This window comes from Erythrolamprus reginae, chromosome 3 (assembly GCF_031021105.1).
Source record: "Erythrolamprus reginae isolate rEryReg1 chromosome 3, rEryReg1.hap1, whole genome shotgun sequence".
Taxonomy (NCBI): domain Eukaryota; kingdom Metazoa; phylum Chordata; class Lepidosauria; order Squamata; family Dipsadidae; genus Erythrolamprus; species Erythrolamprus reginae.
In genome coordinates, this window is record NC_091952.1 from 45,677,542 (window position 1) to 45,695,206 (window position 17,665).

The window sequence follows — 17,665 nt, forward strand, 5'->3', positions numbered from 1 at the left end:
CTATAACTTTTCATAAAATTACCATTTAACAACTATAGATTTCTGAATCCTTTTTTTAATGAGGCAAAAATCAATTCTACTAGCAAGGACTTTTTAGAATGTTCTTTCTCTAGAGTGTGTGTAGATCAATAATTGTTTAGAATTTTGAGGTACTGGCTAACAATTCAGAAATGCAAAAATCTGCCTTGTTACTAGAAAGTAACAAGTAGTCTACTTGTAGTCACTATGCTGCTAGTAGTCACTATGATTTAAATCAGTGTTTCCCAACCTTGACAACTTGAAGATATCTGGACTTCAACTCCCAGAATTCCCCAGCCAGCATTTGCTGGCTGGGGAATAACAACCAGAAACCTATTGGTTTCCTCACCTCTAATCCTCACCTCTATTATATCGAAGAATCCCCAAGATCACATGATTAAAATTCGGGTATTTGGCAACTGGCACGTATTTATGACAGTTGCAGCATACCAGGGTCATGTGATCACCATTTGCAACCTTCCCAACTGACTTACAATGAGCAAAAATCAATGGGAAATGCTGGATTCACATAATGGCAGTGAGATTTGCTTAACAGCAAAAAAAGATTATGATTTTAAGACGTTAAGAATTTATACTTAACAGAATTTCTGGTCCTAATTGTGGTTGTAAATTGAGGACTATCTGTAGGCTGGGCTAATCACCAGGATGTTCAGGGCAGGACCTGTTGGTAGCCATACATTTTCTAAGACGATGCTTACTCACTCTCTAGAACTCCCATTATCAGGCTGTGTGAGTAGTTGGCCAGTGCGTGAATGCACCCTCCCACTCAAGCTAACAATGTTGCATGTGCACATACCCTGACTCACGCTAGTGTTGTAGCACTACAGAGCCGTTTATGGCTCTTTTGCATCATGTGGGCAATTGTGTGCATGCTCGGGGCTCTATTTGTGCGTAGGTGTATAAAGGTGCTTTCCTTGGACTGCGCCAACCCAGAAACATTGAGGACCCCTGCTCTAGAATGTAACCCACCTGAAATTTAGGAGATTACCACTATTACATTTTTAATGTCCCTACTGAAACCTGATTTTGTCAAACAGGCCTTCCCAACATGAATGTTGGAAGTATGTTCATTTCCCCGCCTCTTTTTAAAAAGTATATTTGGTTTTTCAATAGTAGACTCTTTTATAATAGTTTAATGAATTATTATGCATTTTACTGCTGTTTTTATTACAAACAGCTTTGAAATGTTTCAGGACAAGAAAACAATCCAGAAATATATAATAAAACAGTTTGCATACTTGTGATAAAATTGATTGATTGGAAATCATCACTGTTTATCAGGCTTGTTTATAGATTCAGAAAGTAAGAAAATCCTGAAGACGAAAGAAAGTTAAATCCAATTTTTCACTATATGAGCATCTAGTCATAAATCCTAATAACTTGATTCCCTATTCTATCAAAATGTGGACAAAACAGCTAATGTTTGCTACATACACAGAACACCTTATACAAATGCTATTTTTCAGCCATGCACTCCCCTTTGTCTCCCTGGCCAAAGAAGCGGCGGCCAGTTGAAGTTGCGGCCCAGAGTCTTAATCTGGCAGTCACTTCACCTCCCACCGCCTGATCCTTGGCAGCCCCAGCGACCCTGCGCGGCTTCTCCATCCAGGAGAAACTGCTCCAAGTCCTCCTCGCACCTCCTGCCCATCGGCCGGTTGAATTGCAACTGCTGCCCGCCAGGACCCTCCAAACAGGCCCGGCCGCACCTGCCTCCCCCCCCTTGCCCGGTGGGCAATGAAACGCTTGGGGGGATGTCCAGCTCGGGGTCCAGGATCGCCCCTTCTCAGCTCCCCGCTTCTCTGAGCCTCCCTCAGAAACCCAGAAGCTGGGACGCCGCTGCAGCTCTGTTCCCAGCCGCCTTGAGTGGAGCCCGCCGGCTGTCCCGTAACTTTGCCTCACAAACTCCCCCCCCCCCCGCCTGCAGGTGAGTAGAGATGTGCGTCTCCTGTTCTGTCTGCTGTGCCCCCTCAGTCCTCCTCGCCCCTCTGTCCCAACCCTCCACCCCCCCCTGTCCTGGGGAAACTTTCACCTGGAATAGGGACGAAGGGCCAGCCGCTGGAAAGGAAAGGGAAAATCCCAGGCACTTCAGCCGGCAACAGTCGATGTTGGCAGTCTGGAGGCAGGGAATCCTGGCGGGGCGGCAAGCAAATGGGAAATCCCGGCAGTGGCAGTCACAAGGCACGGGAATCCCTGCGGCAGTAAGACAGCGCACGCACCCGGGCTCGGCTTCGTACAGTGAAAATGGTTCTTAAGAAGAGGCAAATAAATCTTAAACACCGGGTTCGTATCTCAAAAAGTTCGTATGTAGAGGCGTTCATAAGTAGAGGTACCACTGTATTTCATATAGGCTTTGCTATTAGGAACAGCAGGAAATTCCCATAACTGATTATTTTACTCCCCTTGATGAAGAGCTCAATAGTGGTGGATGGAGAAATAAAGCCACTTTCCCTACTTTAAAAAGATATACCAGTAAGTCTCTCCTGGTGGGAATTTACCAACCAAATTCAACATCTCCAAAATAATCAAGGATGTTAATAATGAAGTGTGAGTTTGCCAACTTCAATTTAGAAATTTACTGAGGATAAACAATGGAGAGAGGCTTCTCACATTTTTCCAATGTGATAATTTAAGTAACAAATTAAATCTAACTTACAAGCTAATACAGCACTATTCATAATGTGTGATGAGTGAGAAGCTTAAAGGGTTGAATGATTTAACCAATTATTTTCAGAATGTGTTAAATATATTCTTGAGGAAGAGTCCTTGATATTTCGGAAATACCATTCTGACTCCTTCCACTTTTAGTCTTGTTTATCACTTCCTTCAGTAACAATTTTACTTGTTTCTTTATGTCTTAATTTCCTGCAACAATACATCTGCAATGAATAATTAAGCAATGCATTTTCTGTTTGCTTGAAAGCCAAATATAAATACTATCATTCAGATGTGGGATTCCGGGCCAAGTATCAGGGGAACAGCTTCTGTACAGATTATTTATGCCCACAGGAAATCAAGAATCAATAATCAGCAAGCAAGGTCCTTGGCCTCTGTCAACAAAAAATAGCACTCAAACTCCAATAGTGACATTTCTAATTAGCTCTTTCAAAATTGTAGAATTGTATTCTAGACAATTTAATAAGTATAGCCAATCTAGGTATCTCATATGTATCCTTTGTATTTTAGAATTATTTTTATCTGCAAGTTCTCTTCATTCCTATGATATCTTTGCTACAATTAGGGTGTTGTACTCAGAAAACAAATTGATATGCACAAAAAGAAGAATTGTTTTACATGTGGAATAATGCTATCTTTAATAGTTTGGTCCTATTTTGGAAGCTCTCTACATGGGGCTACCTTTGAAAAGTGTTCGGAAACTTCAGATCGTGCAGAATGCAGCTGCAAGAGCTATCATGGGTTTTCCTAAATATGCCCATGTTACACCAACACTCCACAGTCTGCATTGGTTGCCAATCAGTTTCCGGTCACAATTCAAAGTGTTGGTTATGATCTATAAAGCCCTTCATGGCACCGGACCAGAATATCTCCGGGATCGCCTTCTGCCACACGAATCCCAGCGACCAGTTAGGTCTCACAGAGTTGGCCTTCTCCGGGTCCCGTCAACTAAACAATGTTGTTTGGCGGGACCCAGGGGAAGAGCCTTCTCTGTGGCGGCCCTGACCCTTTGGAACCAACTCTCCCCCAGATATCAGAGTTGCCCCCACCCTCCTTGCCTTTCGTAAGCTCCTTAAAACCCTGTCGTCAGGCATGGGGGAATTGAGACTTTCCCTTCCCCCTAGGCTTATAAGATTTATGCATGGTATCTCAGTATGTATGATTGGTTTCTTAAATTGGGTTTTTTAAAATTAACTTAAATACTGTATTAGATTTGTTTACATTGTATTATTATTGCTGTTAGCCGCCCCGAGTCTACGGAGAGGGGCGGCATACAAATCTGATTAATAAATAAATAATAAATAAATAAAACGCATCTGGGTGTCATAAACTTTTCAATATGCATAGATGCTTTGCTGATCAGTGTTTTCTGTCACTCAACACATAAGAGATTACCGTATTTTCATTTTTTTTAAGATTAATATTTGCTATAGAAAATAAAAAGCTGTAAAAATGCAAATTATATCACTTTCTTAAAAACTTACTATTTCCATGGATGTCAAGAGATGGGAGTAATAAAACAAGTTTTCATTACCTCAATACCATCACCTTTTAATTGGAAAGTGGTTTGCAGTGCAATCATTTCACTTCACAGAAAACTAAACTACAATGATCACTGGTGTCTCAGACTCAGCAAAGCGAATCCATTAGAAAACTAATCAAGTTCAGGTACTCAACCAATAAGGTTTAGCAAATGTCAGTTTGGCCATTAAGATTCTGTATGTCTTAATTTGAGAATCTCACCAATTCACTAGATTAGAAGATGCAAAGCTTTGAATATTTACAAAAGGTCAAAATGCAGAACAGTTTTTCATTACATTTTTCTAGAAAATTCTCTCATGCAAGAAATAATTCATGAAAAAATCTTGTTCTTAACTCTGATGGCATATTTTAAAATCCTAACTCTTTAACTGCTGTGCTGTTAAATCTGCCGAGCTGTTTTAGGCTGCAGTATTATCATATTCTGTTATTCATACCAGGGAACTGGTACTTCATTCCTTCTTTTCTAAAGATATATTCCTCCACATTCGACACAAAAATATCAAATAAAACTTGATTGCTAACTACACCGTATTATACTTTTAATGTATAACATTTATTTCTGTTCAATTTGCTTATTTCTATAAAGTATTAGAAATACAGTGATCCCCTGATTATCGCGAGGGTTCCGTTCCAAGACCCCTCGCAATAATCGATATTTCGGGATGTAGTGGTACGGAAGTAAAAACACCATCTGCGCATGCGCGCCCCTTTTTCCATGGCCGCACATGCGCAGATGGTGGAGTTTGCGTGTGGGCGGCGGGGAAGACCCGGGGAAGACCCAGGGAAGGCAACGGGGAAACCCCATCTTCGGCTCCTCGCTGCTGCTGCGCTGCCGAGCAGATCAGCTGGTGGGCGGCCGAAGGAACCTTCCCTGGGTCTTCCCGCCGCCCAGGCAAAGGGGAAACCCCAAGATCGCTTGCCGCTTGCCCGTCACCCGCTCGCCTGGCCGCTCGCTTGCCGCTTGCCCGTTCGCCCGCCCGGCCGGCTGCTCGCTTGCCGCTCGAGAGCAAGAGAGGGAGAGATAGAGAGAGAGAAGGAAAGAAAGAGATGAGAGAGGGAGGAAGAGAGTGTGAGAGAGGAAGAAGCAAGATAGAGAAAGAGAGAGAGAAAGAAAGATGAGAAAGGAAGGGAGTGACGTCATCGGGTGGAAAAATCGCGATATAGCCTTTCGCAATGATCGGGATCGTGAAACTCGGGGGATCACTGTACTATACAATATTTCAAAGTTAGACAGGTCAACACTATTCTAGCAGTAACATCTACATTACTGTGCTTTCCTGTTGCAATATTTGACAAAACTGATTCTTTGGGTGTGCAATTAAAACAAAAACAAAAAAACCACCATCACAATGTTGCACTTACAGTATAGAAGCAAATTCCATCTTGTAAAATGAAAGCATAAAAATAAGGGCCAGCCAAATCAAGTGTGGGTTCCTCCTATTTCGCCCGAACTGGTATCAACCCGCTTGTGATGTCACAATGACATCACTGAACTGGTTCTGTTGATGCCAGCCTGTGGGCGCCACTATTTCTTGAATTGTTTTTTAAATTATTTTTTTTGGGGGGGGGGATTTTTCCCCCCTAAAACAATCTTGTGACGTGAGTTGGGCGCGCTGATTTTTTTCTCTGAAGAAAAAATTAATAGTCATGAGGTATATATAAATAGGGTTTGCATATGTTCCTCATATTAATAAAATTAATAGTGCCCAGAATGACTGTGTAACATTAACTTTTCTTGGAATGCATTTCCTTCTCAGAAGATATATTTCTTTAACTTTCTGAGATAGGATGCATCTACAGATTGTCTCACAGAGTTACAAATACTTGAATCCAACTGTACCTTATGTGGCATAGTTGCTGACAATAATTATACTTTCACCTTTCTCAAGCCTGTACCAATTCAGGCAACAATTAGAAAACAAATGTTTGTGAATCTTTGCTTTTAGTCTAGAAGTCAGTATCTTTTTAATGCTGTAAAGAAAACACCTATTTAAATAAATCTGATTAGAAATCCAAAACATGTAAATTAACAAAAATACCCACACAAAAGTAGAATCGTTGAAATCATATTTATTTCTTAACTTAATTATTAATTATTAAATTACTTACCTTTTAAATTAATACTAATTTCAGTAAATTTAATAAAATTGTGTTAAAACTGATTCACAATGAGGAAAAAAAGCAGCCAACATTATTTGGGAAAGGAAGAGGATTATATCACCAAGAGGAGGGAAGTGTTTTTAATAGGAAAGTGAACACAAGAACAAGGGGACACAATCTGAAGTTAGTTGGGGGAAAGATCAAAGGCAACATGAGAAAGTATTATTTTACTGAAAGATTAGTAGATCCTTGGAACAAACTTCCAGCAGACGTGGTTGGTAAATCCACAGTAACCGAATTTAAACATGCCTGGGATAAACATATATCCATTGTAAGATAAAATACAGGAAATAGTAAAAGGGCAGACTAGATGGACCATGGGGTCTTTTTCTGCCGTCAGTCTTCTATGTTTCTAGAGTTGGGACCTTTTTTTCAGATGAGATGGATAGCAATTATTTTCTGAACTGGACTGTGTCAAGATGAAATTTAACACTTTTTGTCCCTCCCACTCAGAATGGCTGGGAAGAAGACCCAATTTAATCTCTTTAATGTTTAAAAAGATTGCTTTTTCACCACAGCTATTAGCAACATGGAAATAATTATCTTGATTATCTTACAATCACTAGGGAAAGACAAAATTAAAGCCTTTTCTCAATATTAGGGGCATAGTATCATTTGGAAGAAAGACATTAACCTCACACTTTCAAGGTAACCATGATTGCAGGAAAAGTCTTTAATCCAGCCCTTTCCTTGCAATCCCAATAATTATTATTTGATTTGTTCACTGTATTCCTTCAATCAATGTAATTTATTTCAAATAAAAGAAATCCACAATTAGTTAATACAGTGGTACCTCAAGATACGAACCCCTCGTCTTACGGACAACCCGAGATATGAACCCGGCTTCGGCTTCGGGAGGCTGCTGGGAAGCCCCCCGGCTGTTTAAAAGGTGACAGCCAGGCTGCGCGGCTTCCCAGCAGCCTCCCGAACCCTGAACTTTCGCCGAACTTCCGGGTTCGGGGGTCGGGAGGCTGCTGGGAAGCCTCGCAACCCGGCTGTCACCTTTTAAAACAGCCGGGGGACTTCCCAGCAGCCTCCCGAAGCCGAACCCGGGGCTGTGGTAATTAGTGAGGCTGCTATAAATAGCAGCCTGTGGGTTTGGCCATTGTGGAGGATTATCTGATAGTTGTGTTTCATGACTGCTTTACTGACTTTGACCTTTTGTGTGCTGATTTTTCCCCGCTTGGAAACTAAACCAGAGCAAAGTCTGTTTCACTTTGTGAAAGAAGGACTGTGAATTGCCTCACAGCTGCAAGCTAAGTATCACAGGACTGATAAGGGACTTGTACAAATTACCAGTTTGTTTGGAGACCAGTGCTCTTTGCTATACCAAAAGAGGGCTTAGTTTAAGTGAATTTTCATTATAAAGAACATTGTTTTGAATTTTCAAACATGTGTGTGTCTGAAATTTGTACCTGTGAATTTTTCGGAGGAGTGTACCAGAGAGCCCGACAGAACAATTTGTATGGGTCAAGTTTTAGGAGAAAAAAATGCAACCATCCATCCATGTTAAGAATGTAACTCTAAAAAAGAACATGGAATAAACTGAATAAATGGAAGGGAACAGAGTCCTAATCAAGATATTCTCTCTGTACAGATATAAAATATTATTGTTACAAATGCCTAATTATGAAGATATTAAATGACACATTAAAAGAAATAATGATGATTAGAGCAAAACTATCAATAGTTTATAAAAAAATAAGCATAGAGATGGATAAATTAACTTCTTTGATTAGGGAAAAGACACATTTATTGGTGATTGGAAACCTCTTATGGGCTTTTTGTGTAAAACTGAAGAAAGTACATTTGTGATTTATGGGTTTGATAATTAGACAAGATAAATTGTAGAAAAAGAAGAGTTTAATGATGTAACTTGAGAGAGAGAAGTTGAAATATAACTGTACTTATAATTCTTTTGAAGAATATTGAAAGCCACTTTTTTCTCTTCTATTTTTCTTAAAACTTTTGTTCTTGCTTTTTTACTTTCTCCTTGCTTTACATTGGTTTGAATTGATTTTTAATTTTTTAATTTTTTTCTTTCAAAAAGTTTTACTGCAAAATCTTATTAATAATAGATTGTCAGAAGAAGATGGCATTGATCAGTAAGAGTTGTGGATTAAATAGGAAGTATTTACTAGATTTACTAGAGAGATAATGTAAAATTTACTAGAGAGATAATGTAAGAAATTTCAGAGTTAATTTTGTGGGATATGATATGGCAGGGCTTTGTTAAAATTCAAGGCAATTCTATGTTCTTAATCTGAAATATTATTGAGGCCTGAAGACTGAGGGTAATTCATTGTTCTTTTGTTATTTTCAGAAAGAAGTACTATGTGTTCAAGTAGGATTTAACTTCTAATAAATGTGCATTACATTTATGCCTTACCTAATGAACATATATACACCAGTAATCAAATATTTTAGAGAATCCTAATTTACCGTGTTTGTCACTATAGTCAGCATGATGGTAAAGGAAATGAGAGTTGTAGCCAAAACCTAAAACACATTTGATTTCCACCTCTAGTTTAGTTTATTATGGTAACAGAAGATGCCAAGCATAATTAATCAGCCTATACTAGTGAACCATTTTTTGCTCGGGTTGCAATGCTATGCCCTCCCCCCACACATCGCGCACAACCTCCCTCCGCTGCCCCCCTTCCATGCACGCGAGCAGGGCTCACTGAAATTTCCGGAGCTTATCAATGGCGAAAAACAGATTCCAGTTAATTTCTGTCATTACAGAGGGCAGGGCGGAGGTCATTTTCACCTTCCCCAGTCTTCAGGAAAGCCTCCGGAGTCTGTGGATGGCAAAAAATGGACCCAACCAGAAACAAATGTCTCCTGAAGCCTGGGTGGGATGAAAAACAGCCTAACGAACAAATTGGAAGTTCATCTCTGAACGTCCGGTAGGCCCACTGGTCTGTTTTTTGCCATCCACAGCCTCCAAAGGATTCCTGAAGCTTGGGGAAGGTGGCAACCTCTCCATGCCCTGCAGAAGGCCGAAAATCAGCTGGTCAGAGAACACATGCACACTGGAGCTGACATAGGCCAATGCCTCGCGCGCCCTCAGATATGGCTCCGCGTGCCACCTGTGGCATACATGGCATAGGTTCACCATCACAGGGCATGCAGTTCATTCACAGCAATGGGCCCCAAACTGGTTTGGCATGCCGACTGGGGGGTGGGGAGAGGGGAACTGGGCCATGCGAGCGGTATACCAATGCATGCACACACAACCCTTGCATGAGTGTTGGGTGCACGTGTGCATCTTGAGTTGTGTGTAAGCCTGCTGGCCTACCGCTTGTGCAAATTGAGCTGTGTGCATGCTGTGGCCAGCTACTAGTGTGGCCCAATTCAGAATAGGCCATGACTCAATAGTGGGCTCCAGCCGAGGGATTAGGATCGCAGGGAAAAGGGGTGGGGCATTTTTCTGTAGCCTGTCCTTTCTTTGGGATCGCAATGCAGACACATATCCCCAAAATTCTCCATCTGAAACCTTTAGGCTTGCAATCTTGGGAGGGGCACCTGTGCTGCCCCTCCTGAGATCCCAAATTCCCAGCCACCCCAAATCCCCCCCTTTTCCTGCCAAGCGTTCTTTACTTGGGATCACAGCACAGATGGCCCTCCCAGGATTGCAAGAATGAGGGTTTTGGATGGAGCACTTTGGGTGTGTGTGTGTCTGTGCTGTGATTCTTAGTAAAGAACAGAAAAAGGGGACTAGGCCGGCAGCTGGGGAGGTGCTCTGGAGATCTGGGCTAAGTTGCACAGCCCTTGCTGGCTCAGCTGATCAAGGGGCTGAGCCTCCATAAGCCCTACAGAGTGGGCCTTCTCCGGGTCCCGTCAACAAAACAATGTTGTTTGGCAGGGCCCAGGGGAAGAGCCTTCTCTGTGGCGGCCCCAACTCTCTGGAACCAACTCCCCCCGGAGATTAGAATTGCCCCCACCCTCCTCGCCTTTCGCAAGCTCCTAAAAACCCACCTCTGCCGTCAGGCATGGGGGAATTGAGATATTCTTTCCCCTTAAGCCTTTACAATTTATGCATGGTATGATTGTTTGTATGTATGTTTGGTTTTAGAATTAAGGGTTTCTTTTTAACTGTTTTGTATTGGATTTACATGCTGTTTTTATTCTGTTGTTAGCCGCCCCGAGTCTGCGGAGAGGGGCGGCATACAAATCCAATAAATAATAATAATAATAATAATAATAATAATAATAATAATAATAATAATAATAATAATGCGACAGGGAAGGGAAGGGCTGCCTCCTGAGCTAGCCACACCATCCCTTCACTAGGGCTTATTTTTCGGGAGGGGCTTATTTTCAGAACATGTCCTATTTTGGGGGAAACACAGTACAGACAATATTTTCAATTCCTACCTCAATTCCAACCCTTTTTGAAGTTTGAAGTTTACACAAGATTGGGCTTTTTTTCCTTGAGATTCCTGTTTAAAATGATTAACTAAGAATAAATGAACAAATGTTAATTACAATATGAAGGATTTTAGGATAGGAAGCTTAATTATGTAATTACATGTGATGCTCAAGAACTTCAGTGATTAACACATGCAAATTCCTAATACAAGCTTATCCATGAAAACAGAAATTTCACAATGTAAACAAGAACAAAAACTACCCTAAGCAATGGAAGAATAATTATTTGTCAGAAATGCAATCAATAACTCAACCAGTCATGTGGCTCCAGCTAACATAATGAATGAATCATCCAAAATATAAATCCTAGGTGATACTAAATAAAGTGACACGATGATCCTTCCCTCTGGATAATAAAGCAGCAGAGCAAGAATTCTTACATTGCAATATTTCATTTGCATGCATTGTAAAGGCATTAATACTATATTCCATTATATTAATCCCCCCTTTGAGCTATGCATACTCTGAAGACAGGCTAATAGTTGTGACTAAAAGCCTCCTGTTTACAGAGGATAACAGTAAGATTAAAAGAATGCACAGCTACATGTTAAATTTTATTTATTCGTTTTTATCTTCTATTAACTTACTTGTTGAACATTCTTTATATTTTAAGGCCTCAAGTTTTGCTCATTGAATAACATATATCAGAAAATAATATAGGGAAGTAGTAACAGAAAAAATAAAGATTGATGAATTGTTATATGCAAGGTCTATTAAAGCTTTGGTAGCAGTAAAGAACATCTCTAATAGACATTCTTGTAAATTTTGCAGTATTTATTTATTTATTTATTCAATTTTTATGCCGCCCTTCTCCTTAGACTCAGGGCGGCTTACAACATGTTAGCAATAGCACTTTTCTAACAGAGCTAGGCTATTGCCCCCACAATCCAGGTCCTCATTTTACCCACCTCAGAAGGATGGAAGGCTGAGTCAACCTTGAGCCGGTGATGAGATTTGAACCGCTGACCTTCAGATCTACAAGTCAGCTTCAGTGGCCTGCAGTACAGCACTCTACCTGCTGCGCCACCCCGGCTCATTTTTTAATTGGATCCCAGTAAGATATTAACATGAACGGACAAAAAGAATACATGGATACAGGTAATCCCTGTGTTATGACAGTTCATTTAGTGATTGTTCGAAGTGAGGACATAACCCCAAGTACTTAACGACACAGTCAGAAATTACGAATGACTGCAGAGGCTCTGCAACATTTGCCCTGCCTATCCCTCCCCACGCCTCCACAATCACTAGGTCTGTGGCTACTCACCAGGCCACTACTTTGCTGCTTCAGCACATCCCTCCTGGGTTCCGTTCTGATCAGCAAAGGCTTTTTGCAAAATGACTGGAGCCTATAAGGATGCTGTCTCTCGTTCCTGTAGGCCAGTAGTGAATTGTAAAACCCGTAGCTATCGGTTAGCGCACATGCACAGAAGCGTCCCAGGCAGGTGGGTGGAGCTTCCCATTGCCAACACTACAGGGGACAGGGAGCAACCCGCCACTGCTGCAGGCCTCAGCAAAGCCTATGCTTAAGGCACAACCACAGCAGAGAGGCTGGACAGGAGGCAACTCCGTTGATCATCAAGATCTACATAAGGTAGGGAAGGTTTGCCTATTTGCCGATGACTCTAAAGTGTGCAATAGGGTTGATATTCCTGGAGGGGTCTGTAATATGGTAAATGATTTAGCTTTACTAGATAAATGGTCAAAGCAATGGAAACTGCAGTTTAATGTTTCCAAATGTAAAATAATGCACTTGGTATCTGAGTATTGCATTGGCAGTTCTGTGTGAGCAAAAACTTCAGAAGAGAAGGATTTAGGGGTAGTGATTTCTGACAGTCTCAAAATGGATGAGCAGTGTGGTCAGGCAGTAGGAAAAGCAAGTAGGATTCTTGGCTGCATAGCTAGAGGTATAACAAGCAGGAAGAGGGAGACTGTGATCCCCTTATATAGAGCGCTGGTGAGACCACATTTGGAATACTGTGTTCAGTTCTTGAGACCTCACCTACAAAAAGATATTGACAAAATTGAACGGGTCCAAAGACGGGCTACAAGAATGGTGGAAGGTCTTAAGAATAAAAAGTATCAGGAAAGACTTAATGAACTCAATCTGTATAGTCTGGAGGACAGAAGGAAAAGGGGAGACATGATCGAAACATTTAAATATGTTAAAGGGTTAAATAAGGTTCAGGAGGGAAGTGTTTTTAATAGGAAAGTGAACACAAGAACAAGGGGACACAATCTGAAGCTAGTTGGGGGAAAGATCAAAAGCAACGTGAGAAAATATTATTTCACTGAAAGAGTAGTACCTTGGAACAAACTTCCAGCAGACGTGGTTGGTATATCCACAGTAACTGAATTTAAACATGCCTGGGATAAACATACCGTATATACTCGAGTATAAGCCGACCCGAGTATAAGCCGAGGCACCAATTTTTGCCACAAAAACTGGGAAAACTTATTGACCCGAGTATAAGCCGAGGTTAGAAAATGCAGTGGCTACTGGTAACTTATAAAAATGGAAACCAATAAAATTACATTAATTGAGACATGTTTTAGAATATTTATTTTAAAGAAAACCAGTAAACTAGCTCTGTAAATTTAAAAGAGGGTAAACAAATTAACAATATTAACAAATTAAAAAGTAAAAAAGTAGCTCAATCAGCAACAATGCTAAAACCTAACTAGATTCCTTCTCATCATTAATTGGATTTACATTATTGTTCTGTTTTTATATATGCTGTGAGCCGCCCTGAGTCCTTGGAGAGGGGCAGCATACAAATCCAATTAAATAAATAAATAAATCTGTATGTCCAAACAGCTTCAGCATTAGCTGCTGTGAGGTTATCAGCATAGAAAACCAGATAGATAGATAGATAGATAGATAGATAGATAGATAGATAGATAGATAGATAGATAGATAGATAGATAGATAGATAGAATGATAGATAGAATGATAGATAGATAGAAAGATAGACAGACAGACAGACAGATAGAATGATAGATAGATAAATAAATAGAGAGATAGATAGATTGATTGATTGATTGATAGATAGATAGATATGCTCTCAAACCCACTTTATAAAAGGCAACTTTTAAAGATCCACAAACACACTTAAGAAATTCCTGTCTAGCTCTTGCCTCATTACACATTATTAAATCCTATCCAAGCAAGGACAGCAACTACCACAAGATACCATTTTTTAAACAGTTTAAATCTTTTCAAAAGAGGGGGAGGAGAATTGGACAGCAGGAGGTCTTTTTAATCCAACTAAGGGAAACTCAGAGAGAGAGAGGAATAGTTAAAACCTGTTGGCAAATACACAGGTTAAGGGAGTGAGGAGTAAAAAAAACCAAAACCCTGCTGGTTTAAGCCAGGGGGAAAGGAGGTACTTTGGCTACACCTCCTTCAAAGAGGTAACTGGCATTTTTCAGGGGGGGGAGGGGGCAGGCAAGCACACAAACAAACACACACACACACACACACACACTCGCTCTCCAAAATTCATCCTTCCCCTTTTTCTTTGTTGCCTTGGCTTCCCTTTCATTCACAAGCCCACCCCCACGCCGCTCTAGGGCTTCCTGCCAACTCCGATAGGGTTTATTTGTTGACAAATACACACACAGAGGGAGCAAGGAGAAAAAAACCCCTCCCGGTTTCAGCGATGGAAAAAGAAGTAGCTGGCATTCTTTGCAGGGTGGACAGGCGCTCACACACACACACACACACCTTCTTCCAAAGCTGATTCTCGATCCTTTTTTTGTTCCCTTGGCTCCCCCTCACTTTCCCAGCCGCCTAAGGCTATGTAGGGTTCTCCTCACCCAGCCCGTGCAAGTGCGAATCAATCAGCTGCCAAATGGTACGTTTTCCTCTCCTCTCAACTCAGGGAGAACTTCAAGCTCTGGGTTTTAAACGCAACCAAACGGGGACACAAGAAGGTAGCCAGCCGCTTCTCATTCAGGCTCGCACTCATTCTCTCTGTGTGCGCTGCCTTTGGAGGCGCCTTTGCTTGAGCTGGGGAGAGGTGGCAATTGCCCCACTCCTCCCACTGCCTCCTCTCGCAGGCTCAAGCAAAGGCACCAGCCGACCGGCCCGATGGCGTGCGAGGAGAAAAAGGCGAGGGGAAGCTGGTGAGGTGGAGGGGGGGAGAGAGAAAGGGTGCACGCAGGCACCCTCTCTCTCTTCTCCCCCGCGACTGCCCCGATGGCATGCGAGGGGAAAAAGGCGAGGGGAAGCCGGTTAGGTGGAGGGGGGGAGAGAGAAAGGGTGCACGCAGGCACCCTCTCTCTCTTCTTCCCCGCGACTGCCCCGATGGCGTGCGAGGGGAAACCGGTTAGGTGGAGGGGGGGAGAGAGAAAGGGTGCACGCAGGCACCCTCTCTCTCTTCTCCCCCGCGACTGCCCCGATGGCGTGCGAGGGGAAGCCGGTTAGGTGGAGGGGGGGAGAGAGAAAGGGTGCACGCAGGCACCCTCTCTCTCTTCTCCCCCGCGACTGCCCCGATGGCGTGCGAGGGGAAGCCGATTAGGTGGAGGGGGGGAGAGAGAAAGGGTGCACGCAGGCACCCTCTCTCTCTTCTTCCCCGCGACTGCCCCGATGGCGTGCGAGGGGAAAAAGGCGAGGGGAAGCCAGTGAGGTCGGGGGGGGGGATTCCTGCTTCATGAGTCTCCCTCCCCCGACCTCACCAGCTTCGCATCGTCTTTTCCCCTCTCGCACGCCGTCGGAGCAGTTGGCTGGCAACTTTGCTGGACCCGAGGAAGGGAAGGCAGCTGCAAGACGACGACAGGAGCAAGAGGGAAGTAAAAGGGGGCTCCGAGTGAAGCGGCTGTGGGAAGGGTGAGTTGCCTCCTTTCCCCGGCACCAGCAAAGTTGCCAGCCAACTGCTCCGACGGCGTGCTAAAGGGGAAAAGACGATGCGAAGCTGGTGAGGTCGGGGGGGGAGGATTCCTGCTTCATGAGTCCCCCCACCCCACCTCACCGGCTTCCCATCGTCTTTTCCCCTCTTGCAGTTGGCTGGCATCTTTGCTAGAGCCGGAGAGAGGAGGCAACTGCCCCACTCTTGCCACAGCCGCTTCAGTTGGAGCGCCCTTTGCCGCCGCACATTGCCCTTTCCCACACCCGCCCAAGCCAGCAATGTCTGCCGGGCTCCCGCGGTGCGCCCTCTTGTGGTGACCCGGCGCCCTCTTGTGGTGACCCGAGTATAAGCCGAGGTCGGGTTTTTCAGCCCATTTTTGGGGCTGAAAAACTCGGCTTATACTCGAGTATATACGGTATATCAATTGTAAGATAAAATACAGGAAATAGTATAAGGGCAGACTAGATGGACCATGAGGTCTTTTTCTGCCATCAGTCTTCTATGTTTCTAGGTAAATGAACCAGCCGACAGGATGGTGGTGGTAAGCATGAAATCAGGGAAAACACTAGCTCCCTCCCAACATTCACCCCGGGATACCTTGTGTACTTAACGATTTGCACACTTGATTGAATGGGTTCAATCACGTTCAAGTTACATGACGAGTTTTTAAAGTTTTTTAGCCATATTAATTGCATTTTTAAGATATGTATATTGTTGTGAGCCGCCCTGAATCCTTGGAGAGTGGTGGCATACAAATCCGATTAATAAATAATGAATAAATAAATTACAAAAGTAAATAGCAGGCTCCATTCTATTCATATCTCAAGGACTACTTGTACGAATTATTACTTTTTATCCCTCTGTGGTTATATTTGATGAACGAGAACGGTCTTATGGCAGACCGTTAAGATCTGTTCATACCATCAACGAAATTAATTTTATATTAATTTATATTAACTTATAATTTTAGTGTATATTGTATATAGTTATATTTTTAACAGTTTTTAGTGTTTTTAAATTGTTATTAACTGCCATTTTATACTATTATTAATTTAATTGATTTTTAACGTTATTAGGGTTCTAAGTAATGGATGATTGGGATAAATTTGCTTGTGGTTATGAATGGAATGACTGGTACGATTGGGTGTGTGGGGGTGGGGGTGTGTGCGGTATGGATGAATTTTTTGATAGTAGTGTGAATGATAGGTCTGGCCCACCTGACGCTCGGGAGGCAGGGGAGGGGGGGTCGCCGATCTCTGGGGGGCCAGAGGGTCGGAATATCCCTGTGTTGCTGGGGAGAGGCAGATATGGCGGGGGCCACAGAGTTAGCCGTTCCAGGGGAACGAGGGATCGTTGCCTAATAACAGTCCCTTGTTCTGGCTCTGTGAGCCCAATCTTGGGTACTGGTGGTGAGTGTAACTCTGGCCCTGGGCTCAGGTTGCTGCTGCTGAATGCCAGGTCGGTGGTAAATAAAGCTCTCCTCATCCGGGATTTGATCCTGGATGAGGAGGCCGACCTGGCATGTATTACTGAAACCTGGCTGGGCCCGGAGGGAGGTGTTCCTCTCTCTGAAATTTGCCCAGCCGGGTTTCAGATATGGCATCAACCTCGACCCCAGGGAAGGGGGGGAGGAGTGGCTATTGTAGCCAGGGAGAGCCTTTGCCTGCGTAGACTCATTGCTCCGGAAATTGCGGGTTGCGAGTCTCTCTTGATGAGGTTGGACTTAGGGGTTCAGGTGGGCTTATTTCTCACGTACCTGCCTCCCAGCTGCGTGTCAAAAGCCCTGCCTGTGCTACTCGAGGAGGTAGCCGGGTTGGCGGTGGAGTTCCCCGGACTCATCGTCCTGGGGGACTTCAACCTGCCGTCACTCGGCGAAACCTCTGGGTTGGCACAGGAGTTCATGGCCACCATGACAGCCGTGGACCTGACTCAAGTAGTACAGGGTCCGACTCACGAGGGAGGGCACG

The 17,665-nt window shown here is 43.1% G+C and overlaps 1 protein-coding gene and 1 long non-coding RNA gene across 7 annotated transcripts in view; one reads left to right on the forward strand and one right to left on the reverse strand.

Annotated features, from left to right (window-relative positions):
- The window catches only part of PTPRF (protein tyrosine phosphatase receptor type F), a 630,248-nt gene that overhangs the window by 361,528 nt on the left and 251,055 nt on the right, over positions 1–17,665 (reverse strand). The gene's annotated exons all lie outside the window — the stretch shown is intronic.
- The window catches only part of LOC139165639 (uncharacterized), a 52,419-nt gene that overhangs the window by 26,937 nt on the left and 7,817 nt on the right, over positions 1–17,665 (forward strand). The window lies entirely within an intron of this gene.